This window comes from Anas acuta, chromosome 5 (genome assembly GCF_963932015.1).
Source record: "Anas acuta chromosome 5, bAnaAcu1.1, whole genome shotgun sequence".
In the NCBI taxonomy this organism is placed as follows: Eukaryota; Metazoa; Chordata; class Aves; order Anseriformes; family Anatidae; genus Anas; species Anas acuta.
In genome coordinates this window covers 56,305,644-56,332,575 of record NC_088983.1, presented here as the reverse complement: position 1 = coordinate 56,332,575, position 26,932 = coordinate 56,305,644, and the positions used below count along the sequence as shown (strand labels likewise).

Below are 26,932 nucleotides of genomic sequence, written 5' to 3'. Positions count from 1 at the left end.
CACCCAGCTGGTATTTTTGACTTTGAAACATGTAGTTCCAGAAGTTCATGTTTTAACAGGCTTTTTCTCAGATCTAATAGTAATTCTGGTACTTTTCTTTTATATTTGCAATAAAGAGGACAATTACTGAGTAGTAATACAGCCTGTTCTATAAAACTCTGATTATTACTATGGCAAATGTTTTGGACAGTTACAAACTTTACTTGACTTAATAACGATTTTATGCCAATCAGCTAACTCATTATAATTATGAGGACAGGTTATAAAATCAGTGTTTTGTAGTAATGGAAAAATCTTGTTTATTTTTTCTCCCATTTTAACCCCTGAAATTTAACAAAAGGTTTTGCTTTGCCTTCTCACGTTGAGTATTGGTGCCTTATTGCATGAGTAGATGGTAAAAATCACTCTCTGAATAGTAACATTTCACTACTGGTCTCTCCAACCTTAGGCAGCAGATCTCTACATACCTTGATTAAGGTGCCTTTCACGTGCACAAGATCATTGATGCTTTCTTTACTCTAGTTCTTCCACTATAGTTTTTGTGGTGGGTGGAGTTAAGCCAGTGGTGGAAGTGAAGAGAACATTCCTTACTATAGCCTAAGGGGTCTGTTTTAATATGCCTGCTTTTCCAGCTTCAGTTAATGAGTATGGTAAGTCAAAAATAGCTGAAGAAAAGACATTTTAAAAGGGTATCTGAAAGCTCCTAAATGATTCAGTATTTTAGGTAAAACTTTGCAAGTAGTACAGGAATGTATCTATCTGTGCTCAAACACCCTCTGCTTTCCCTTCCTGAGAACACCTGGTGGGTCCACCAACTCAAGTACCATTGCGTTTATAAGTTTTGATTTTGGTTAACTATATTATTCCCCTGTTTTATATGAATTTCTATCTGGTAGGTCTACATAGTTTGTCATATAATGCAGCTTTTTGTTCCAGTCAACCTTTCTGCCATCTTTTAACCATTTGATTTCTTGAGTCACCTTACAAAATTCCAGGAGACTGTTCAGAAATCCAGTGAATCCACCGACTTTCTCACATATCTTTTTTGGGATTTGGCCTTACGTAACAGCTTTTGAAATTTGTGGTAGTGGGCAGGCCACCAAAACAGATCAACAGCACCTTTTATCATTTGTCTTATTTACAATCTCTGTTGAGAAAACAAGAGTGTGGACTGCTGTGTGTTTGGTGACTTTCTGTAGTAAGATAGGCTTTGGAAGAAATTAAGTTTGTTTACTTGTTTGTTTGAAGTAGGCTAATTTCCTTAGAACAAATTGTTTCTTTCAAAGTCTCTTAAAGTATATCCTTCTGTTTCTAGTCCTAGTTTTCTCCTAGAACCCATACTTACATTTAAAGCAGCTCTTCCACAATGAAAGACTTTGGCAAGTTAACGTCAAAGCAGCTACACAACTCCAGTGAAACTCTGCCTGTCAGGCAGGTTTCTAATGGACTCTGGCTTGGTTCCCTTTGTATGTCTGGCTTCTCCAGTACCAGGTCACTCTGAATGGTGCCCTTCTCCAAGCTGCAGAAGCTGCATCTCCAGGGTTGTCTGAAAGACAAGAGCGTGGAAGTCCAAGGCCTGGGCTGGGCCAAGGGTTTGAGATGAAGCAGAAAAGGAACAAGGGGTTTGGAAACCTCTAAAAGTCACTGAGCAGCTCTGAAATCCCATTTTATTAAAGCATCCATTTTTCTAGGCCTGCAGGCAAAAAAGCTGCATGTACAGTAATGATTTTGTTTCAGAAAATAAATGCTCCTTCACAATATGCATGTACTTCACCAGATTTCTGGGAAGTTTCAAAGAAAAAGAAAGAGAAAAAGAAAAAATGGTTTGGGCTCAATCCAGAAGTAGGTCATTTTTTCCTGAAATAGATTTTTTTTTTTTTGTAAATTGAAAGTCTTGAATTTTAGAGATACACAGCAATAACTAAGTAGGGGGAAAAAGTGTGAGATGCACTTTAATTTCTGAAGTAGAATTTGCTATGCTATTCCATGGTTAGTACTAGGATTTGTGCTATCAATCAGCCAGCACACTACTCCTCACTGAAATCTGTGAACAAATGAAGTAAGAGGGACTCTTATTGATGTGTTCTGTTTCCATAACTTCCGAGAAGTGAATTAAGGCTATTGATTTCACGGTATCTGATGCTATCATTTTTCTTGCTTTTCCCCTTCTGCTCTTTGTCTTTTCTGTTACTGTGCTTGTTCTGTGAAGTGCAACCTGCTCTGTACAGGCTCAACATCAGCCTGAAGACATGAGCTCTGACAGTGCTGCATCTGCAAACCTTCCCCCAAAGGAATGCAATTGTCATGGCATTTGGGAAAGAAGAAACACATTCTGATTACTCGGGTCCTAAGCCCTTATTTAGGGCTCCGTGACAAAAACAGAGGTATCAGCAGCAAGCAATGAACCATCAGGAGATGCTGAACAATATGCTAAGATATGTCCAGCTCTTTCTGCTGGTACGGCAGGTCTGGATTTGCATCTCCTGCCACTGTTCACACCTCCACAGCAGGAAAACAAGCTTTGCCATTTTGTCCCATGGATGGCTTCCAAACTTGTCTCAGAAAGTTGCCACCTAGAATATGTAATGAGGAGCCTTATAAATAGAGCTAGGTGGTGTCTGACTGCAATTGCCAGTGGAACAACTGCTCTGTCCTGATCTGTGGGCCTGGTTGAAATTTTTGTCTGCTGACTGCTGATGGAGTTGTTTTCTCCATGCAACTGTGTAAAGCTTGTTTTCCATGCTGATTTTCTTGGGTTCAAGCCTTTAGCAAGAAGTCAGACAGCAAATGTTTGAGAGGAAGGAAGGACCTGTTGGGCCAGTGCTGTAATTACATGCAGAAGATGTAGGTTCAAATTCTGGCTTTGCTGCAGGTTTCCTATGTGACCCTGCATAAACATCCCAGTGCATCAGTTGCTATAGCAAAACAAAGATATAATTTCCTTTCTTCCACTGCCTGTCTCACATGCAAGCATTCAAGAACAAACATTATTACTTACAGTTTTACTGAACCATTCTCAACAGCACAGTACGGTCCTGACTTCTGGCTGGGGCCATTAGCTGCCTCCTTGTTCCCAATAATAAACAAAAGCAAAGCAGGCAGTCTTGTTCTGCAACAGTGACAGCCCTGGACTGCTATCAAGGGCAGTCTGATCAGAAGCACATGGGCTGTCTAAAAAGTATTTTATCTCTTATTGCCAATTCCCTAGTTCATCCAGCCTTCCAGTTATTCTCATGTAAAAAACAGCCAGTGCCAAAAGGCGAGTAAAGCTGTAGCTTCCTCCTTTTGCTTCTTTAATGTAGCATGTAGAGAAGTAGCAGCCCCTCTGCTCATTCTGGTATCGTGTGTATGCATAACTCCCCCAGTGAGCACGGTCCCTGCAGGGTGGAAACAGAGCAAACATGACTGACACCCAGACACAGACTGTCTCTTCCTTCCGTGTGTGTTGACAGATGTGACAGGAGAGCCATCCTGACCTGCGTCTCTGGTGGAGGGTGCACAACATCAGCTGCATGCAGGGAGTGGTCTGCGAGGCTGGGGCTAGGAATGGGATCGTCTCCCTGTGATATTGCTGCTTTGAGCTTCATCTATGCGTGTGTCCCATGAGGTAGGTGTCAGTCTGTAATGTGAAGTCCTCAGTAAAGCAGCCTTAAAAATACCATCACGTATTTATCCAGAAACAGTCTTAAAAATGACTTTTTTTTTTTTTTTTCATTTTCTGGATACGCCTTCTCAGTCACTTGTCCTTGAGGGTGGAAAATGGCAGCTGACCCACTAGTCCACATAAGCAACTTTGGACTGGAAGTGAATGCAAATACCCTGCACTCCAAGGAAGCTATGTAGGAAGAATTCAACCTAAGAAAAGATGTTAGCAATGTCTGTCCTGGGAGCTGGGCAAGGACACTATGAGCTGCTCGCTTCTCTGAAAGATTGCCGTGGTCTCTGAAACCTTTGTGGTACATTATGCAAATCTTTGAGAGATTTATAGTAGTTAAAGAGTAGAAAGGGAGTAGTTATGTTGGTGTGGTGATGCCTTAGCAAATACAGTACGTCATAAACAGGCTCTAGGTTAGCTACCGCTGATATCAGACTTGTGTCTCCTAATGGCATGGTGGGACACAAGCAGAGCAGTAATTCACAGGGAGGAGTGCTCTCTACAAAATTACAATGTCTCCCTTTTAAGCTCCTGGTATGTTTCTGGAGGTTTTCATCAGCCAAACTTTGGCACAACATTGTTTACCCTAGTTGAAGAGACCACAGCTTGAAGTGATTGTAGGCCGTTAGGGTTATAGCAAAAGGACATGTTTCAGACACATTTGGGGACTTTAAGAAATATATTGACTAAGGAGGCAACACTTTGATCAGGTGCCAAGAAGAGCATATAAAAAGCCGTTTTGATTAAAATGAGTTTCAGTTCTGCAGTAAGGTGAGAGGTGGGGGAAATGCTTAGTGAAGTCATTTCTCTCTCAGCTATCACTGGTACCTTTTTGATCTGCCCATTTTCCTGTGGTTTCCAATGAGTAAAAAATCTCTGTCCCCCCCCCGCCTGTGAACTCGTCACATCAGTGACATCCATGCTCAACTGTCATCTGTTTTCCACCATTCTCAACCCTTTTTTTTTTTCCCCCTCCTCTGTTTCTTTTCCTTTCTCATGTCACTCTCTGTATTCATCCTCACTTTGTTCATTTTTGATTCTTTCTTCCTGAGTGCAGGGGAATTCTGTCCACTTTGGCTGTTTTGAACCTCCCTATGAATGGAGATGCCCACATAAAGAAGTGGTGTTCTGAAGTGTTGGGTGTGCTGTCACTATTCCTGTTAATTGTTGTTGGTTTTTTTTTTGTTTTGTTTTGTTTTTTTTTTAAAGATAGTTGAAGGTCACATCTGTGCCTGAACATTTGTGACTTATGTGCAGTTTTCAATTGGTCAAGTTCATATAACACTGTGAAGTCATTTTGTTAGAGCGTTTTCTTGGATCCATGTGGGCTCCATGCCAAGCAAACCTGCCACACTCAAATTCTTTAGATCTTAGAGCTGTGGTTATCAAAAGTGCCAAAAAGTGCTCAAGGCCAGATTTTTGAAAGTTCATTTAGTCATTTAACCATCCCTGAAGTGGGGGTTGACCCTCAGTGCTTGTTGCAGTGAAGTTGAGTTTGGACAGCTAGCTTTTCTGAGCTCTTTTCAAAGCTCTGCTTCTGCACGTGTTGCAGAATCCAAGCTTCATCATGCATTAATGGGGAGGTCAGTAACTAAGAAAACCAGATAAGAATCAGGAAAGGAAAGCAGGAAGTCAGTGTGTGCCATTTGGTTCTTAGATGATCTTGACTGTCAGCCAGCAATATAAGTTTTCTGGGGCTATTTTTTCATCTTTCACAAGAAGCTAGGTTTGTGTTTGAATTTTGGATAAATATTTTCAGGGGAATATGTGTATTCGTTGTTTTTCACAAATACTAACCAGCATCTTGAGGAAGAGCTCTTACTCCCAAAGAGGCACCAAGAACAACTTCTCTTACTGCCCAAAGAGAGGTTTGACAGTAAATTAATATTTACAAGATGGGAATCACTCCAAAGTGAGAGAATTAATTTTTTCACCCATCCATGGGAGGATACTTTTCAGCTCTGAATGTATTTTGCTCTAAGATGAAATGTATGGCTTTTTTATAAGTAATCAGTTAACACTGGATCAAGTGGTAATTTTATTAGCTTCAGAACCATTCAGACTTATTTGGAAGATTCTGCTTCATTTTCTATCTGCACATCTGTGTAGCAGCTGCAGGCACATAGTTCCCAGGGGCTCAGTCTAATTTGTAGAATTACAGGGGTTGTGCCTGGCTACAGAAAAGGTCTATTAGTGTTGCTCATGTTGAAAATTTAAGCTTGATGCCTTCCACATGTTTGTTTTGTTTTGTTAGTCTTTTTCTGGGTCCACAATTAACCCTTTGGAGAAATTTCCTTTAAAGCAAGGTAACTATCGTGTTGTCTAATTCCTGATAAAGTGTTTTCAGGAGGCCATGGTTTCCTACTGAGTTTTCTTTGAATTTCTAACAACAGTGTCAGATGAACCGTAAACTCGGTTGAATTTTCTCCTTCTCCATCTTTTAAATGCATTCAAAAATCTATTTCTGCATTCCTGGAAAGTGTCTGCTCTCTCAGAAATAGCAGCTGACAGAAGAGGTGTGCATGAAGCATGCAGAGAAGAGTTCTTCATCCAAATTAAACACTGAAGATAATTTTGGTTAAGTAGAGGGAAGTTGACCCCAAATTGGTCAAAACACTCAGCACAAGGCCTCACTACGATGTTTGCTGGATTCCAGCACCAGCCTGTACCTTAGGGTGAAGAGAGGCACAGGGCCTCTTTTTCTTTGACAGCAGCAAATTGGCAGCGACTGGGTCAGTCGTGCAGGCTGCTCTATGCAGATGGCCTACTTGCTTCTCTATTTTTGTCCAGCTGAACTCAACCATATGTTTATGTTCTGCAAGTGAAGAGCATCAGAAAAATAACACTATTTCATTTTTGAACCTTTGGACAATATATCTATTGTCTGGGATCTGACTGATCCGGGGCTTCTTGCCAGACTGGAACCTCATAGAGCAAAGTGCCACCTAGTGAATAACCACTACCACATCCTGCCTTGTTCCTTTTCAGCTTTATGTCTAAACACTGTGACAGCTCAGCTCATCAACTCAAACAAATGCTGACAGCTTTATGTCAGACACTTTCTGTGCTTGGAGGAACCCTCAAGCTGAATTTCCAAGTGGGAACAACTTTGCCGTTTGGAGTGAGCTGGGGGCTATTGCCTTTCTCGTGGAAAATGAAATGGGGCTGGAGGGGAGGTGTTAAAAATTATTTAGGTGAAATTTTGGATTTGCTACTGGAAATAGATTGCAGCACTTACTTTCTGTTAGGCTAGCTCTATAAACTCTGGTTTGTCAGACTAAGCCAATTCTTTCTTTTTAGATCTGCTTCTCATTAATCTGTGTTAGTCTCAGTTATGATACCTTCACAGTGCCTCATTTCACTCCTGCTGCAGGGGCTGGGTTCACTGGAAGAAGCACATCTTTCATGTCACATTTTAGTCACTCGACATGCAGTTTGCATCACAGAAATCCTATCATAATGTAAAGTGTAGGCTGTGGAGACGTTTGGCACAGAGTACAGAAATGGGATTCAGGCAGACTTCAGGAGGTGCTGCAAGAGCTCAATGGAAAGTAGTCCAAAGAAAAGATTTGAACATGTACAAGTATTCTGTCTGGTAAATTTCTCTTCAGGAAAAACCTCAATATTTTATTTGTTCTTCCTTTACATGAAAAGCTAGAATAATATATCTTCTTTATCCCAGAGATCAAGTTTATAGCTTCTGAATGACTGTCTTTGGATAGGTTTGTGAATTGAGTATTATAAGGAAGCCATTTAAAGAAGTTTACTGTCCATATGTGTTGTGCAGTTCAAGGGGAAGGTGTTAAGACATTCACTGTGTGACCAGTGACTCTGCATGATTAAACTTAGCATTATGCCCAGACCTTCTATGACCATTACATGTATACAGTTATTCCCTGTAAACAATATAGAGAATTTTGGTGTTTTTTAGTTAAAAGGAGCTTCGTAGTCTTTATAACTAACTAACCTGAGTCTTGCTCCGTATTCTTAGACCCTCTGTGTTAGCGTATCTTTCATTCTTGAACCATACAGACATACATATAAAAGAATTAACCATTTTATTGTAATTTCATTGATATTGTGGAAATCATTTGAAGAGCTAACTATTCAATCACAACAATTTGTTTCTGGAATGGTCATTAAACTTTTAATGAAGGAAGGAGTAAGTTATTTTGCTTTTATCACAAAAGCTCATTATTTCCTTCAGTTGTCTACCACCTTTTGCGTGCTATAACTAGTGAATTGTGCAAGAGATTAAGATCATGATTTACCTACTTTTTTATGGGAATAAGCCTTATAATTCAATAATCTGTGTGATTTGATAAAGACGTCCAAGTACAAAGGAAATTTCATGAAAATACTGCTCATTACCAGTATGTGAAGTAATATGTGTATACGAATTCATTCATGTGAGTTCATTACACAAGATCCAAGTCCACTTTAGCCAAAATTACCTTACCAGTCCTCCTGAAATAATTGATTAAACTCCTGTAATCTTCAGTGGAGACAAGAATTCATCCTCACTTAAGGTCTTTAAGCCCTCTTGCTCTTTCTGTCCTTCACATATGCCCTCTCCCTTTCTCTCTCACCCCAAATTCCCCAATCTGTGCTTATAGGCTTACTCCATCCATCACTGAAATGCAGCTATTCCTGTTCAGCAACTTGCAGCCGTGTTACATAAACAAATGGAGAGAAATGCAGAATGGGGTATCAAATATCATAGGTGGCCATAAAACTTTGTTTTTGACCATATAAAATATTATTAAAACATATTTGACATTAAAATTACAACACACTGTCTTTGCATGTGCTCTTTCTTCAAACCCATGGTTTTACTGCAGAAAAACTAAGATAGCACTGTAAGAATTGCTCAAGTGCTTGAAAGCATGTGTTGGGAGGTGCAGCTAAAAGCTTACCACAACAGAAGCAGGCACACACAGTGGATTCAAGTGTCTCTCGCCTACAGTTAAGAGTATTTTTTGTCATCAATTTAGGTAACAAAAATATTGGAGCAAATGAAATAAATTAAAGATGACTAATCCCATTTTCCTGTTCATTGTTTACCTTTCATTCATTATCTGTTCTTTAACTCTGAGCTCATTATTTTATGTTCCTTCAGCTGAATTTGTGCAAAAGAAATATATTTTCACATGCTGTGTAACCATCTGTTTGCTCTGGCAAGTTACATGGTTTGCCTTTCAGAGAGGCTGCCATGATATTATGCAAACATGTCTTTTCATTTGCTACACCATCTTGGTTACCATTTCAGCCATGTTTTCTGTTCCAGCTTTCACATCTGTATTTCAAACTGTGTAATGTCCAGATTTAAGCCAACTCCATAGCTATGTGGAGAACTTCAAAATGAGAGGAAAAGATAAATGGTCATTTAATAACCTGAGAGCAAGACTTTGCTTTGGTTGTCTTCATTGTTTAACATTAGCTGATGTATGTGCAACAGAAAAAATGAAGTAATGGGAACAAACTCAATGAAGTCAGGAGATGTTTGGAAATTCAGATGTGTTTTTGGTTTAGTGAAAGCCTGAAAAAGCATCAGATCTATGGGAAACATGAAAGTATGTGTGTTAGAGCAAAAGGAGCCTCCACTGGTTAGTTTTACTGAAATACATTGGTAGATCATGGAGTACTGCTTTTGTGGTCTGAAAAACAAATAAACATTGGGTCACATTCTTAGTACATGTAAGCATAGGTTCTTGAAGTCAGTGAGGTTACACCATTATATTTTAGCTCAATTCTGTCCATGCATACAACTAAAAATGGTGACAACAGGCCACTTTATGAACAGCGTGACTGGGAATGTCAAATTCAGCGTTCTGAAAAGCTTTGCAGTCACTAGTTTATTATTTCTATTTATTATTTCTATTTCTATTCATATACATGTATATAAATAAACATATTATTTATATTATTTATATTTATTATATATATTGCCATTCAGTAGAACGAATATAGATTGCGTATGCTGTAATGCTATTGATTTCTTTTTTCTATTATAGTACTGGTAGTAGTAACATTGCCTGGCTTTTACTCCCTCCTCACCTTTTTTTTTTTTTTTCTTTTTCCTGCTAACAGCAAACTAAACAAATGGAAGGCTTCTGCTAAGCTTGGACTCTCACAAAACTCAGCTCCTTGCCTCCGACGAATCAACAGCCACAAACCCCGCGCAGGCTGGGTGAGTCCTCTTTCTAGAGAGCCACTTTGCTCCAGCTCTCCAGTGATGGGCGCCTGTGAAATTGTTGGTTGTGAAAAGTAACATTGCTCTTAGGCATGCAACCTAAATAGAAGGCAAGGTTGCTGCTTGGCTTTGCGCCAAGCCAGCACGAAGTGCTGTAGCGCTTCCAGACATTTTTAAGGAAGTATCTATTCAAGCCGATTTTAAAAACAGAAAGTTCAAAGGCTCTTCAGGATTGTTGGGGCTAATTTTGGTATTCGTCTCATGGTACCCCGTAAATTGGGAATAGCTCAACTGAGGAAAATAGGGCTGTAATAGTGGGTACCTCACATTTTGGTTTTGTGGTATTTTTTTTTTGTTAGTGTAAAACACATACTTAAAAATGAAGTTTATTTCCATTAAGATGTACTAGAACCTGATTTATTTTATTTTATTTTTGAGTATGTCACGGTGGGACAATCCATAAAATTCCCCTAAGTGAAAAAGTGCTCAGGGAAGTCTATCAGTGTGCCAAGGAATGAGTAAGGAGCATTTGCATTTGAGGTAAACATTTATGACATCAGGAAAAATTAGCTGAAAATTTAGCCAAATTATTTAAGCCGCTTGGCATCGTGAACAAAAAGTAGTTGTAGAAATGAGAATGTTAGTACCAACAGAAGAATATAGCATTCTGGGGAAAATACTGACATGCATTTCATTTGTTTTAATACTGGATCAAGAGAGATTTTTTTTTTTTTTTTTGGTGACTGCTGAGTCCACTTCTGGAATGCTGCTTTCACATAACTGGGCTTCAGAAAAAAACTAGTAGTTTGAAGGAAGTAGAGTCAGAAGCAACGCTTGTTGCTTAGAGGCAAGGAACAGTCACCCTTTTGTAAATGCAAGGGAAAGTCTGAATGAATATTTTGGCTAAAACACAGTTAATATTTTGCAGGTATGTGTGCACACAAATGTATACTACGCAGAGTGACTGTTTATTTTTGTCTTTTTCATAATTACATCCCCTTACACTCCCCCAGACAGAGGACAATTTATATTGCAAACTACCAGGAAACTGATGGTAACATTTCTTTCTTAGAATGGTGTCTCTCTTCAAGGAGTTCCCTCTAGTTAGTTTTGTGCTCCTTACAGTTGTACTGACGAAATCACTAGGGAAGTGTTGCCCTCCACTGGGAAAGAAAAGGATGATTTTAGCAAAAGGTCTGCCACTTCTCTACTGTGTATGGCCTAAAACAGTTCCTGTTGTGTAAGGAATCTGGGGAAGCAGAGGGCCCTTGACACCTCTCAGAGGGCATCTCCAGGTTGTCCCTGGGAGGTTTTGTCCTCACCAGGTTTGTACAGGGACCATGGGTCTGCTCCTAAAAATAGAGCAGGCTTTCAATTGGTGCATGTAACATGTTGGTAAATTGCTATGAAACCAATTTAAATTTGATGGAATCAATGTGCAAATGTCCATGGCAAATCTCCAGATTTGCTGAAACTTTCCTTCTTGTGTAATTCAAAGCAATTCTTGAAAGCTTCCCAAATCTTTGTGTTGCTATTCTTATTTTGAATGGGAAAGGGAGAAAGTGCATATGAACAGTAACAGATGTAGACACCTTTTGTGTAAAATTATACTCTGCTTTCCTAATAGCACACAGAGATGAATTCATGCTATGCGTTGGCATCGATGTATGGTCTGCATTCACAAGCATGTTGTGAAATTGATTCCAAACCAAACATTGGTATTTCATGTGGGAGAAAATGTCTTGGTTAGCTGCTTATGTACAGACTGCATTTTTAGAATGATGATGCCAATGCCATGCCAGCCACGTTCATTTCCAAAAAAGCAAGATGAATTCCAATTTTTCCTAAGCCTATTTTGGGAAACAGTGGTTCTTGGCTCTTCAAGAATTAGCATGAGCAAGAAATTTAATTGCCTCATTAGAAAGACTAATTTGGCAAATCAAATCAAAATGTTGTATTTGAGCTTTACAGTTTAATTTAATTTCGAGTAATTTTCAAGACACTTGGGAAGGCAGCGTTAACCACGGGTGTTGTGAATGGCAACTCCAGATGGGCTGGGGAGCTGGCTGCATCACAAGCAGGGTTTTTTTGGGGGGTTCTTCCCCAACTTGTGTGGAATGGTAAGTATTATCCAGAGCATAATCCCCAGTCCTCTCTAGTGGTTGGTGGCTAAGTCTTTCTCTAGAGAAAGACCAGTCAATGGTAAAAAACATAAGACAACTCCTTAGTAATACCTGGATATAAGGGCTCTCAAAATGAGCAAGAAGCTGATCAGAAAAAGCAGTAACATCTGAAACAAAGGCAGGCAATAGCTTGATTGTTTGTCTACTGAAACAAGTGTCTACTGCACTTACTTCCTTTTGACAGCTCTCCCTGAGTTGAGACCAGATGTTTTGTAATCTAACTTGCAGGTATTTACTGACTGTAACCATACCATTGAGGACTGTATAAAAACCCAGTTATTTCAGACATTGACAACTATCATTTTTTTTTAAACCACTTAAAATCACTTGATTGAGACTTAAGTATTTCTAATGGACAATGAAGTTGGATTTAATGAATATGCCTGGTTTGAGTGGTTTCCAAATATGCCATTTAGCTTAAATACTACTGTAGTCATCGCTTATCATCACTTCCTTAATTTGTAGCTACTGTTGTATAGCTACTACATTTACTCGTATACAGACACGCACACACTGTGTGAGCAATTCTCTGGAGGGGATATTGTTGTGTAAGTCAAGAATGTGCATATTTCTATTTGAGACTAATGAGACTAATGCACTTTTTAGTTTAAAGATAGATTAGAAATCCTTGCCTTTCAGTAACTGTCTCTTTCATTCTCCCTCTATTTTCTGGGGAGAATATTTCTACGTTACCTCTCATGTTGACTCGTGAGTGCTCCAGTGATTTAAAATCTATTTCAAGGTAAATCTAGTACAGTTTAGTTAATGGTGTGACTACAAACCTGTTCCATTGTTAAAACCAGCCAGGAGCATTGGCAGTTATATTACCACTGATTGAATGAGGGAGCTCAGCGCACAAAAACATTCAGCATTGAGGGGCGTAATCAGACCAGGGGAATGGAGCAGGCTCTTTAGTACTTGGCTGTTGTAATGCATCTAACTTCTAGTGGCACAAACTGCACAACGTGATGTACTTGCTCTGATCAGCATAGGATTTTGTGGGAGTATAGATCTACACGCACTCAAAGAATTTGGCATTCCTCTGAAAGCCAGATAACATCTCTGACACGGAGGGCAGCAGGCTGCAGTAAAAGTGGCTATTTGAGATGCAGGATCACTTGGACAGAGGGAGATGAAGTGCAGGCGCTACGGAGCTCTGGACAGGTTTCATCAATCAAAAAGTTTTGCATCAACATACAGAAGGGAGACTTTCACTCCTGAAGTTTTTTTTTTTTTTTTTTTTTTTTTTTTTCCCCCAAAGGGTATTTTTCCCAAACATGGCAAGTTTGCGGCTTAATATAGGTTCTTGCCTAAGGACAATATTTAATCAGATGAATCCAACATTTGTGCAAATGCAGCTCCCTCGACATCCCAAATGACACTGAAGTAAAGTACTGGGAAAAGATATTGAAAGGACTTACACTTATTCACTGATGTAAGCCACTTCAATAGCAACTTTTCCATGTACAGCTGCCATGTAGAATTGAGCTCAAGACTAAGTGAGGCTTTCTGTGCCTATAAAGGTTTATGGTTTTATTTCTTTCTTATTTTAACCAAATTTTATACAGTAGATAGCGTGTGCACCGTGTATATGGGGAAATGAAAGCAATTACTGCTTTAATAAACATTCAGCAGAAAGTGATTACTTCAGCCCACCCACAGGTGGGTTTTAATCCATAATGCAAGCAGTTACAAAGATACTCTAATCACCTGCAGGAAAAGCAAAACAAACAAAAACATGGCAGGAAATGCCTATTTCTGATTAATCCCACAGAACTGAGATTAGCCAAAGCAAGCTGTGTGACATAACAGGAACAGAAAGGCCTGAGGTTAGCCTCAGGAAAGTTAGTGGAGTTTTAAAGTTAATTTGGATCCAATACGTTCTTTGTTAACAACCCATTCCAGGATTCTTAGAGGTAGGAGAAGTAACCTCCTAATTACAGATGTGATTAGATGCTGTACCATCTCTTTTATTAACACTGACTTCAGTGGACTCAGTATTTTATCCTTTTAACAATATCTGCCTCCCAGAAATTTAGCTGTTTTGTTCTCACCAGTCTTCTCTGTCTACCATTTTTCTTTCAATAGTGTTGGAACTTGGAAAGCTTTTAGGTGAGTTTCTAAGATCATAGCTTGCGCAGCATCCTCTAAAATAAGTGACTGTGTGGTCTCGTATAAATTGAGAAATGCTGCGGTTTACCTGTTCTGTAGCATTTCCTGGGTTAAAGAAGAAACACAACACTGTCTGGGAAGGTTATCTGTATTGTTTTGCTAACCTACACGTTTATTGAGAATTGGCATGGCACTAAATAGATCTGCAGTGGTATCCACCATACTGCTAATGATGGCGTTCACATTTGGGAATATGTGATTAACTGCACTTGTGTCGTAAAATAGTATTGCTAGGACAGTCTGAGCCGTATTCGTAGCCAACAAAAGCCTTATTTTATTCTTCCTCTGTGATTTTGTTTCTTGTTTAAATCATATGTTGTGATTTCCTTATCTTTTCCCTGAAATGTTGTTTAAGTTTAGAACAGGTATTTATGCATTGATTTAGTCTGTTCTCACAAGAGGTTTGCAATTAATTTTGATCCAGCTTTTTTTTCAAACTTAATGCATGCTGTTGTATAAACATTCCCCCAAATCTACATTGAAGTTACATCATTTAAAACTAAAAATAAATGATACAGAACATGCACAGTTTACAAAATGAAAACTAGATATGATCCACCCTTATTCAAAAATATATAGTTTGAATATGATTTTAAGGCATAAAGCAAATGGAATGCATCATGTTCTGAACAGTAATTTCTGCTTCAAAGTCTATGCTTGCTTGTCTTTAGTAGCCTCTTACGTGGCAATACAGGTTGCTATCTGCTCACAAAGCTTATAGAGAGAGCACCTCCTCAAGCTCTTTTCTTATGTGGTCAAAGGCACATTAATTCATGCTGCCTTTACTTCTAGTAGCTCTTGCAGCCTACAGTTCAGCTGAAGGCCTTCTTTGTATATATACACATGCAGGGAGGGACGCCTCCCTGCATACGAGTAGATAAAACAGCCGGTGTTGGAGCGCAGTGCTGCTCAGGCATTAAGCCAGGAACAAAACCAAGCTTTCCTGAATCACAAGAGGCCCAATAACAGTCCCAAAATGTTGGGGGAGGCAGTCTGTTTTTCCTGTTTCCTCTCACATGACGTGCTGAAGTCAGTGCACCAGCACATCTCATTCAGAAACCGAAGTGCCAAGCCAGCGTGCTCTAAGTGGCAGCATCTCTTAGCACATGCGTTCTCGCACGGGCATAAAACACAGATTCGTCGTAGATCCTGGTACCTTATCATCAAAATCTGTGAAACACTGAACATCATATAACATATATATAATCTAGTCTGACACAGCAGAAAACAGACTTGGAAAAAATGTAAAATATATGTGTCATAGAAGCTGGTGAGTGTTCCTTACAGAACAGTTTGCTCTTTGCAAGACTTCTCATGCATCTAGGTATTTATTCCTCTTTCATATACCCTGAACACTCCTGACTTGTGAACAGGAATTTTAGCTGTTGTAGACACACACAATTCCCGTAATTTGCTACGTGCCTAAAAAATGAACAAAGATTCTGCAATACACAGATGTTGTCAAATATGCAGAGCAAAGCAACAGCAAGTGTTGACTCTTGGTGACTCTTTCTGCAACTTTCCATAACGTCTAAGTTGGCTTTCTGTTTAATACCTGCTGTTGTCGAGTTTTCTGTTCCAGGATCCTTCTATAAGCAATGTTTCTGCAATCAGAATACTTGCTCAAAGCAGCTGATTTAAAGAGAGAACATTTCTCCAGTGTTCTGATATATAGCAATTAATCAAAATATACTAAAAGAATTTATATTTTTTTTCCCTCTAGGAATTTATGGACTTTTAAGGGATTAGTTAGAGAAGCCTACGTATCTTCTCTGCTTAGCAGATAGATGACTTTACAATAACTAGATAATAGAAATGTTTTCTCCAGAAACGTCCATGGAAGTGGTAGATGGGGACTTGCTGCAAGTCCCCATTAGTAAAATGAACCATCCCAGGGGAGTCCTGCGACTCGGTGACTCTAAAACTCAGGCTTTCCCTTCCTTGGCTGGCCAGAGCAGTCATTGATCACTGGCTTATGCTAGCAGTGACTGACAATGCAATTCCAGACCTGGTCACGGAGAGAGACTGACAGCTGTGCCCACCCCATCTTCGATCCCGTTGTGGTAGCATCTTCTGGGGTCCTCTTAGCTTTCATTCCCATTTTTCCTTCAGTTGTATTGTAGCTTCTTAACTGTGCTGTCATTTGGCTCACAGATAGAACATGAATAATTCAGAAAAATGCACATCAGTGATTATTGTAGGTTATGAACCAAAAGTGGGAAGACTTTTTAGTCTTAAGTGAATAATAAGCTAGTAATAAGTTTATCATTGTGAATTTTGATAAAGAACAGCTCACCTTTTTTGTTTATTTTTTATTTTATTTTATTTTTTAATAAAAATATTGTCAGAACAAAGGAAAATGTTCTCTGACTTAGAAATGAGAAGGTGATTTCTTATGAGTTTAAACAGTAGAAACGCAAGGCTGGAGGGGATTAATTCAACACCAGCTCCAAAAAACCATGATTTTAGGCAGTGCCGAAGTGCATGTCCAACTCAAAGGCTCCATCCAACATTTGTCCATGCCTCCCAGTGCCCCACACAACACAGAAGATCTGCTGGTCACTTTATCTCTGAAGCAAGGCTTATAGTAAAAGGCAGGAAGCCACAACTGCAGCATGCCACAAGAAGAGTGAAGCAGAGACAAAACCATGGGTTTTCTGAGTCTGCAAGCATCTTAGGTCCATGGATATTTGTTAGGCAGGTCTGATGGTGGGAGTTAGAGCTTGCCTCTTTCTGCACCTCTGTTCTTCCTTCGCCTCTACCACCAGCCCTGTCTGATATGGAGGAAGAATTTGGTGCTGAGCAAAGCTTTGTGCTGGTCAGTAAAACCCAGTAACCGTTTCAGTACTTCAGGACGACACCAGTTGCACGTTTTAAGTAAAGGAAACTTAGTGAACTTTGTTAACAAGCAATGAAGGGTTAAAACTTAGTAGCACATATTCTTTGGAAAAAAAATGTAGGGAGGACGGTTGTGGTACCTGATTTGTTTATTTTTGTAGCTGAGGTTTTTTCCTCTTGTGACGCCAGCTTGCCGGAGCAGTGCTCCATACACAGAAGGTTCATTTACAGTGGCAGGCAGGCAGCTGTGCTCTCAGCTCTATTTAGGTTGTGTTGTGATTGATGACTTGAGTGGGAGATGTGAAGAGTGAATTAACAGCTTTAGTAAAAACACATTGTTTGTCTTCCTATCGACTTTCCACTTCTTGCTACCTTGCTGCTTTACCTCTCTCGGGTCACCATTTTCGTCTGTCTTGCTCTCTCACTGTGGCTTTGAAGACTGCCTTCCCTCCTTGATTTTCCTTTTTTTTTTTTTTTTTTTCTTCTCTTCACTGCATGCGCACTAGTTCTCTGAACAAATGAGAAACCATTGCTTCTGCTGCCTGGGACTTGGGTGGAGGCCTGCTTCCTGTCCCGGGCACTGTTCTGAGGTGTGAAAGCCTCAGGAATTCAGTAAAGCCCCACGGTGAATAATTCGTATCTGGAAGGAAAGAAGCCTTCAAACACCTTTTCCAGCTGTGTTTGTCCTAAAAGGTGACTGCAGGAGATTGCCAATACCTCCCCCTTGCTTCCCAAGTGATAACAGATTTAGCTTATCTCTCACAGAAGTGGTGTTGGCTCCCCCCCTAGGAAGCCCCACTCCAGCTTACAGCCACCTACCAAAACACAGGGGTGGAGTCATGGCCAGCCAGACCTGGCTCTGTGGAAGATAGTTCTGGAAAAGAATCAAAGGAGGGCACGTTCGAAGGGTAGTCAAGTTGTTAGGCTAGTAGCCAGGAATTCGGGAGACTGATGTGCAGGTTTTCTATCCTGTAGGCTTTTTGTGCTGCCTTACCACTGTAGCAGAAGCAGTGTCACTTTCTCACACAAAAAAAATGTCCTAATGGTATTTGTTTCTTCCCTTTTGTTTCTTACTAGTGCCTGAATGTACACTAAATAACATTACTAACTCTGAGCGTAGAAAAGTGAATCGTATCATCCCTAGCTCGAGAGATACAGAAGTGTGGAGTTCTTGCTCTTCTCTTTTTATTGTTTAAACATCTTAAATGCCACAGAAGTGGGGCTAAATAAGATCTCAACGGATTGCATACTTTCTACCCCGATGCAAGGCCAGACAACTCATATTTATGAGTCCTCACAGATGTCTTCCTGCTCATTCTTATTCATCTACAATGATTAACTCTCTCCAGGCCAGGCATTCTTAACTTCTATCATCCCAACCATGACTTTTTTCCTTATTTTCTTAATTCTCAAATATTATATCATGAAATTTAATCTGCATCAATGTTATTTATCACATATCTTGACACTAGGCTGCCCTTCCTTTCTGCAATATCTTTTTATTTACTATTCTGCCCGCCTTCTGTACTCTTATCTACAGGCTAAGCAGTCTATGTCATGCCTGGATTTTCATTGAGTTGCAATAACTCCTCTTCTTTCTTGAAAAGCAGCACACCAAAATTTGGCATTGTGCTCCATCTGTGTAGGCTGAAAATGAAACTTCCAACATGTGCCCAATGGACTACAGGCAGACTGTCTGTCCCAGTCTGACATTCATTATTTTCAGAGGATGACCTGCTGACTGTGGCTGACCTTACTGCATCCCTTTATGCAAACCTGCATCCAACCCATAGCTCCCTGGCTGGTGTTTGCTGGGCTGATTCTTCCCGTGTACTTGTAGCAACTTATGCTTGTCCTTACGGAGCAGCATCCTCTTCTTTACAGACCAGTTATCTTATTTGGGTAGAATCAAGTCTATCCACCGATGTATTGCTTGTCCCCTTTATCTTCATGTCATTCACCAATTAGTAACCTAATTCTCTCGCTCTCCTGACTACTGCCCGCCTACTCCTGATCTTATAGCCATAGTAAAATACTCATAGCATCCCTGGCAGTATCCTAGCTTCTATTTGCAATGAACATTGGTAAATAATCTCTTTTCTTACCAGTTTCATACCTGACCTCTTACATTTTAATCTAGTACTTGGTCAGTGTGATTGTAAGAAAATATCAAAAGCTTTACAAGGGTAAAATTATGGGATATATTCTCCTCTGCACACCCACAAAGCCTGATACCATATTATAGGGGGAAATTACAGTAGTTTGATACTATTAGCTCTTAACAGGGGTTCACACTGACTGCCACTACTGGAGCTATTTTCTTTTCAGTGCTCACAAATAGATTATTTAATTATATGTGCCAGTGTTTTTTGATAAGTATGTCGTCAGGCCTGCAGATTCCCAGCTGCTCTAGTTTTGTTCCTTTGTAAGAATAATCACCATTTTCTCCCTTCTGCAGCTTTCCGATATGTTGTCGGTCCTCCAGAGATTTCCAGAGATAGGCAGTTGCCAGGGGCTCTGGGATCTTAGCAATCTTGCTCAGATTTTTGTATGTGTTAGCATGAGTTGAACATATTTAACCTACCTAAGTACTATCTAAACTGTCCTTTCCCTGTTCTTTCCTTAGTATTAACTCAGATTGCTATTTGTGATTTACCTTCTGAATTTTGGCATATAAAAAGCTTTAAGTACTTTAGTCTTAATACTACCTGTCAATAGATCCTTATTGGCTCAATGGACAAGTCTTTTCTTTACAAATTTTCAAGATGTTACGTCACATAATATGACATCAGAGGCTGTTTTAGGGATTCCTTTGCATCCTTTAGGGTAGGAACAATGTTCCTCTTCCTTAATGAAAGATGAAATGATCATGCATTTAAGAGCAAAGCCTTAAGATATCTGATATCTCACTAGTCACAAAAAAACACCACCACTTGTAACATTTCCTACATAATGTAGGAGTATAGCAAAATACATGTAGACCAGCATAATACCTGGGAAACCAGTGTATAACTGGCATGCTATTAGCATATTGTTCTTCATCCAGGCCCCTTTATAAGCTGATGGTGGATCACTGTCAAATTACATTACTTCAAAAGTCAGTGTGGTGTGTCTATTTTGAAATCTGATGGGATTCAATTCCCCAAAGTCAGATTTACGCTGAAGCAGAGATGGGCTCTGGTTCTTTTTACTTTGCTGGGTAGACATCCAGATGCAGTACAGAATCCTAAAAAATGAGAACTGAATTGAACCACATCCTTTGCTGCCAGGCATAAGGGTATATCTGAGACTACAACAAATGAAACATTGGTGAAGTTTATCATTGCCTGGTGGGGTTTTGGTGTCAATTTAATAGCAAAGCACTGAACTAAATAGAAACAACCAGCAATATCTCTGAGAGGAAAATAACATGGCCGTTGAATTTTCCCGTTAGCGACATGAGTACTCTTCTGTTTTATTGCATCATTTTTGTTCCAGTAAGGGGGTTTGCCTCTACATGCACATGAAGTAAGGCTGGAAAGAGAGCAAATACGGCATTAACAGACTTGAACAGAGATGATAACATTTGGCAGTGACTGGTGAAGTGATCAATTATGATGACAGCTTCACCTGCATATAAGAGTCTAAATAGTAGTTGAAATATACATATTAAGAATGGAGTGGTTTTCTTTTCATTTTTTAATGATAAATCTCACATGAAACAACACCCAGATTAATTAATTAGTTACATTAATTCAGAGTTACAGTCTTGTCATTTTCATATTAACTGAGGTAAGGCAAAAAGATATTCAAAGATGAAGTTGTGAATCTTGCTATTTTTAGTTTTTAAGAAGTGGAATAGATATTTGAGGAAGTTTTATATTTACTTTTTATTTTTTCTTTTTCCAGCACAGTAGAGCATGTGAAAATGAAAAAGACTGTGTGCAATGCAGTAGTGAGCTTTTTTCCTACTACCAAGTAAAGCCATGTGAATTGATTTTGCAGATATGGCATTGAAAAATAAACAATTATTCTTAATGTAGTGTAGCTCAGTAGGGAAATGGGAGAACATATTTTTTTGTTTAAAGTGAAGCTATAGTTTGTGTAAGTTGCATAAAACTATGGTTTGAAATATAATGATTATAAAGCTAATTAGTAATTACTGTTTGTCTTTCAGGAAGAAAGAAGAGGGCTAGGTACTGTACAAACACAGGACAGCTGCACAGATATTATCACAGAACAACAGGCTGAATGGATTTTGAAAGATCAGAGTTTATCATGCTGCCCCAAGGCAAGATTAACTATCCCTGTGTTATTCCTAAAAGATGTTTGTATAAGTCGTTCTTAAAGGCCTCCAAAGATGGACACTCCACAGCTTCCCAGGGCAATTTATTCTGGTGCTTTACCACCCTTCCTGTCACAGAATTTTTTCCCATCATGTTTAACATAAATTTCTCTTACTGCAGTCGAAGCTCTTTATTTCTTTTCCTAACCACCAAAGATATCAGAAAGGAGATTATTTGCTCTGTCTTGCAACAACCTGGAGCGCTGTTATTTTAGTCCTCCTTTCTTCAGCTTGCTTTTTCTTTTTGGCTAGATGACAGCAATTAATTCAGGCTCTTATAGGTCAGCTGTTCTGGGCCTCTGGTCTCCCTCTCTCGTCTTGCTTAAAAGTCTTTCTAGTGGTTCATCTTTCCTAAAATGCATCCAAAACAGGATGACAGATCTTCAGCTGGGGTGTACTGGCAGATGAAGGATTGCTGCATGATCTGTATGCTCTGCTCCAGTTTGTGTCCCAGTGAGGTGTTTGTTTTTTTCAGAACAGATTACATGGTTGATTCATGCTCAGCTGGTGATCCATTGCAACCTCCAAGACCTGTTATGAAAAATAACAGGTCTAACCCTAGCTAATCACTCTGTATTTTGAATTTGTGCAGTTGATTAATCCTACCTAAGCGCTGTACTTTTGTTTTGCCAAGAGAGACTTAGGGTGCGTTTTACAGCTACACAGAGGGTTGAGGTATGGAAGAATAAACTAGCTTAGACAAGATCACACAGGGAGTTTGGGGAAGAGCCAGGAATAATTTCTGAGTGGCCTCCAGAGGCCTCATCTGCAGAGTCTCCTCCCTGGCGTAAGTGGGAAATCATTGAATTGCGCACTGAAAATATGGCAGGCTCTAATACATTTTCATTCTGACTCGTTTTCACTTGTTGCTGTTTTTACGGCCTTCGCTAATGAGACCCAGCAAGATGAGTCTGTGGCAGCCATCGATCGGAATCTCCCACGCATTCATTCTGCACGTGACTATAACTGCATACTAAAGCAAACTGCATGCTAACTGCATACTAAAAGCAAAAGTCGCTAATATTGCATCATGCACGCACTGCAAGAATTACTAGGTTTGTAGGCAGACAGGCTGTCAGCCTGGCAGACAGCAGCAACTTCATATTTCGTGTTCTTCAGTCTACTTCTTTCCTTAAGGAGAAAAAGAGGCAGGCACGGTACAGCCAGCAACTGGTATTCATCATGCTCCTCTCTAGCTTTGTATTACAAAAAGAGTAGGGGAGTGGGAATGCCACCAAACACTAAACTGCCTCTTCAGGAAAGCCAGCTGGGTACAAAGTTTTCAAATTGAATTTCCCCAGTGATGCTTCAGTGATGCTTGTTGGTGTTAAACACTCTAAAATAACTGGTTATTTCACTAAGTTCTCTAAAGGGAACAAAGTTTCTTAGGAAATCTGAATGGATAGCTAAATACGAGTTGCTGGGTGATTTTAAAAATAAGGTATTTCAAATAAAAAGTGCAAGCAAACAAAAGAAGCTGGTAAAAAGTAAGAAAGTTGGCATGACAACAGATGAGATGGGCATATAGCAACACAGTCTGCTGTACATTAGCATGTACAGTTTTATTCTCTTTGGTGTTGTGGTTTGAAATACTTAGCTTGCATTTGTTGTTGATGATTAGAAACATGCTGTTTGTTGTGAAAAGAGCCAAATGCTCTCTGTTGTGTTCTGTTCTGTTTTTCGAAATCCAGCCATTATTATGGTCACCAACTTCTTTAAACATTTATTTATTTCCAGAGCAATATTTAAAAAAAAATAAAATGTTTTCTAACTTCATCTGAAAAGTTACAACTGGTTCAAATTATACCTTGCTGCTGTCTTGTCCCAGAATACACAGGTGTCATGTTCCCAAGGTTTTGTTTGGTTTCTGGTTCTGCAGAGGAGCTTCCCTTGCAGGTAAACCAGCATTTTAAATGCTGCCAGGACTACGTACGGCCTTTGGGGTAGGTGTGCTTGCTCAGCTCAGCTGCCAGCACAGGTCCATCTTAGGGTTAGAGTATAGGTGAAAAGGACCCAACAGGCACCTTCAGGTTCATTTCTTCTGGGCTCAGGTGAGGCTTAGCCTTGGCTCATGTTATGAGTGCATGTTTCTTTTTGTGATGCTTAGAAAGTCTTTGGGTATGACATGGAGCTGGGCAATTCAGTAAGTCTATCCCAGAATTAAAAAGCTGAAGCTTGATATTGTTTCATTCTTCCAATATATAAGAATTGTACATTTATGCTGTATTTATCCTAACTGACCATCAGAATTCTTGCTAGAGATAATTCTCTATTCTGATATTCCCGTAATCCAAACATAGATCTGGAAACATATTATCAGAAGCATTTAGCTCACTGTTTTGCATTACACTAATGCAAAAGGATGACTACTCATAAGCGATGCATTCTTGGACAGACATCTGGCCGGGTAGAAATTAATCACCTCTATTTTAGCTGTAGCACTTCCATTACTATGGCTGGTCTAGCTGTGGGTCAGCTGGGGTGCGTGTTTTGGTCTCCCTCCTCTGTTGTTGTATTGCTTCAGTGCCTTTTGACTATAGAGCTTTCACAAGCCTCTTTAACCAAGGAAGGAGCAAAGGGATATCAATTTAAGTGATCTGGTTATCACTTTGTGATGCTCGTGTTGTTCCTGCATTGTGCACCTCATGCATATTAATTAAATACTCCAACATGTTTATGTGATTTACCATTGGAGTCAATGAGAAAAATCCTTTTGACTTGAGAGATCTCAGAATATGGCTCAGTGGATAGTGAAAGATGTTCTGCAAATAATTTCTCAGCAGTTCTTGATGTTCTTGATTCACAGTATGGCTGTAAAACGGATGAAAAGGAACCAGAACTGCCAACCGCAGCATGCCCTTCTAATTAACTATTTTTCAGATCCTATTTAATTCCTTCCCAGCTGAGCACTAGACAATAATCTCAGCACTAGAAAATAATCTTTTTTTTTTTTTTTTCCAATTAGAGGTCACATTTAGAAAAAAATGTACCCTACAATTTTGTACTTACAGTCTGCTGGAGGGTGCAAATAAGTGAATTTAGATTCCTTTATGCTCAATGATGCTGTCATAGTTTTCTTCTGATAACTCAAGATTTACTGTTAAAATAACTGGAGCTAATGAGCGGCATGCTTTGGTGTCAGTGCTTCTGCTTGCTAATGAGGAGGGAATTAAGCTTTTTGTCAATGTGCAATTTTCTCGTTTGTCCTTGGCATTGGCAATTGGCATACGCAAAGCAAATAAACCCTCAGCGTTCCCTCTGCTGCCATGCCTGTGGGCTGTGCATGGCACGCACCCTTGGATCCCCTCTATCCCCTTTTTCTCCTCACTTGTCTCCCCTGCAGTGATGCTGTCTGCTGCAGTCCAGAGAGACTGAGTGACTTTTTAATTTTCTTCTCTCCTATTCTATCTTTGTTTTCCTTTCTTCTTTCTCCTTCTGAATGCCAAACTGTGATCCTTCGTTTTCCACCTCATTTTGACTTCATCTCCCTCTTCTCCTCAATCAGTATCTCAGGTCTCTTTCCCCCCGTTTAGGGCCTGCTGTAGCTGTCTCTAAAATGCAGCAGTGTGAGCCTACTCCTCCCTTCCTTGGCCACTTGGGTATTTCATGCTGTCTGGGAAAGAAGCCCTTCAGCATGTCAGCAGATCACCCTTAGAAGAAAGGGAGGAGCATGCATGGTAGTTGAGATGAAAGTCATCAGGAGCTGTTTAGCGTAGAGTTAGTTGAAAGTATTAGAGATACCCTTGCTTAGATACACTCATTTTCTCCTTAGTGTTTTCTGAATTTTATCTGAATCCATACCTTCTTGTTGATTATGCCCTGAAGTCTTGACATACAGCATATGCCAAGTTCAAAATTGGAGAACAGATAGCTAACTACAGGGCTATACATGTTGCAGTTTGTAGGGACCAGGCTCGTAGGTACACAGCCATTAGTGGACTACTGAATTGCTGTGGAAATATCCCTTTAATAATGTTATTTTAACCCAAACAAAGTTTTCTGTACATTGGGACTGAGAACCTTTTCCGAATTTTTCATTTTGGTATTACTGAGGCAGAAAAAGAAAGAGAAATTTCAAATATTGCTCCATTTGGCCAATTGCTAAATGGTAGAGGAAACATGCATAACACTTTCATGGTATAAAAAATAAAATATTAAAACAGTATTGCAAAGTACTGCTTTTGATGCAAACTAATCCTGACCATGTTCTCTATAGACTTACCTATAAGCTTCTGACTTCACTCATCTTTTTTCCTCTCTCTCTTCTCTTGCTAACAGAGCAGTGGTCTCATGAGGAAGCCAGGATGTGACCCTGGAGGCTGCAGCATGTGATATGTGACACCCTGAGATCTTGGCTCTCCAGCTGGTGCCCCTTTTTTACGGAACTTGGGCACAGCAGCTCTGCCAGAGAGAACAAGGTATGGGGCTCTCTGCTGCATACGGAGACAATTGAGTGTGACCTACTTCTAACGCTCTGCTACTTAACTCCTAAGGCAGAGAGAATATCCAGGTGACCCTGCTCACTTCTGTGGGGAAAATAGGTGGAGGAGGTTGGAGGTCAGGTTGCTCAGGTGGGATGGGACACATATTAGCACTGCACATACTGTATCTCTCAACAGTGCTGGATCTGCCTATTTTAATGCTGTTGAGTGGCCTGCGCACTTGGTCTTGCAGTAATACTGGATCACCACCCATGTGTAAAGGGTAAAGAGAAAATTATTTGGAAACAAGTCAGTGTTAGGGAGTTTCTGTGATTCAGATCTGAGCTGCTGCTGTAACATTCCATAGTTAGAAGGGTGGAAACTAGCTAAATCAACTAAAAATTCTGCAATCTCCACTGGAAGTCCAGTGAGACCACCTCATCTTGAGAGCCTGTCCTTACCCTGTGATTATATCTTACATACTTGGCTGCTCCTGCATGGAAGAAATGCCTTCTCTTAGCTTTGGGTTCGGTTCAGATGCCAGTTCTCACAAGGGCTAAATTTAAATACGGGTTTGAATATACGTGCAGTTGGGACAGAAACCCCACCCATCCTTATTGTTTCACGTCTGCACGGGGTGAGAAGGACAGGGCTTTCTTTCCCTTTTTGCCTGCCGATAATTTGGGGCTGTGACCAGCTCTGGCTGCAGACTCACTAGAGAAGTGGATCCCAGGCATTTGGTGGGTCCTTGGCTTTCACTGTGTGGCTTGCAGTCAGCTCTTGCCAGGACTGATTGTACAGCTCAGTCACACTGTTTAAAGGGAGATAACAAATCACCCATAGAAATGATCTGTTTTAACTGCCATGGTGTGGTGTATGCACTTTTCCAATGTGTAAGTACTACCAAATATTTCTGCCAGCAACAACAGCAACGCAGAGCTGACTCCCAGAGAAAGCTCAATCCAAAACAGGCTAGGAAATCACATTTGGTAAGTGCTCTGAAAGCCTTCATGGCCCGCAAGTAGGGAGGAAATAAGGAAAAAAAAAATCCTGTGAAAGAATAGACAAAGCTCTTTCTACCTTGAATATAGCTGGTAATTGCAATGAACACCAAAGTGGTGCAGCTGGGAAGATCATTTGCACCTC

At 39.9% G+C, this 26,932-nt stretch overlaps 1 long non-coding RNA gene across 12 annotated transcripts in view; it reads left to right on the top strand.

Moving 5' to 3' along the window:
• Positions 1 to 26,932, top strand: part of LOC137857869 (uncharacterized) — an 87,092-nt gene that overhangs the window by 19,186 nt on the left and 40,974 nt on the right. For 8 of the 12 annotated variants that reach the window (XR_011097307.1, XR_011097309.1, XR_011097310.1 and 5 more), the window contains 3 exons: positions 3,453 to 3,607; positions 9,746 to 9,845; positions 25,644 to 25,783. This is a non-coding gene — a long non-coding RNA (uncharacterized lncRNA). Of the gene's footprint in view, positions 1 to 3,452; positions 3,608 to 9,745; positions 9,846 to 13,807; positions 13,948 to 25,643; positions 25,784 to 26,932 lie in introns of those variants that run through there. The other 4 variants (XR_011097308.1, XR_011097314.1, XR_011097311.1 and 1 more) reach the window with 2 other exon arrangements.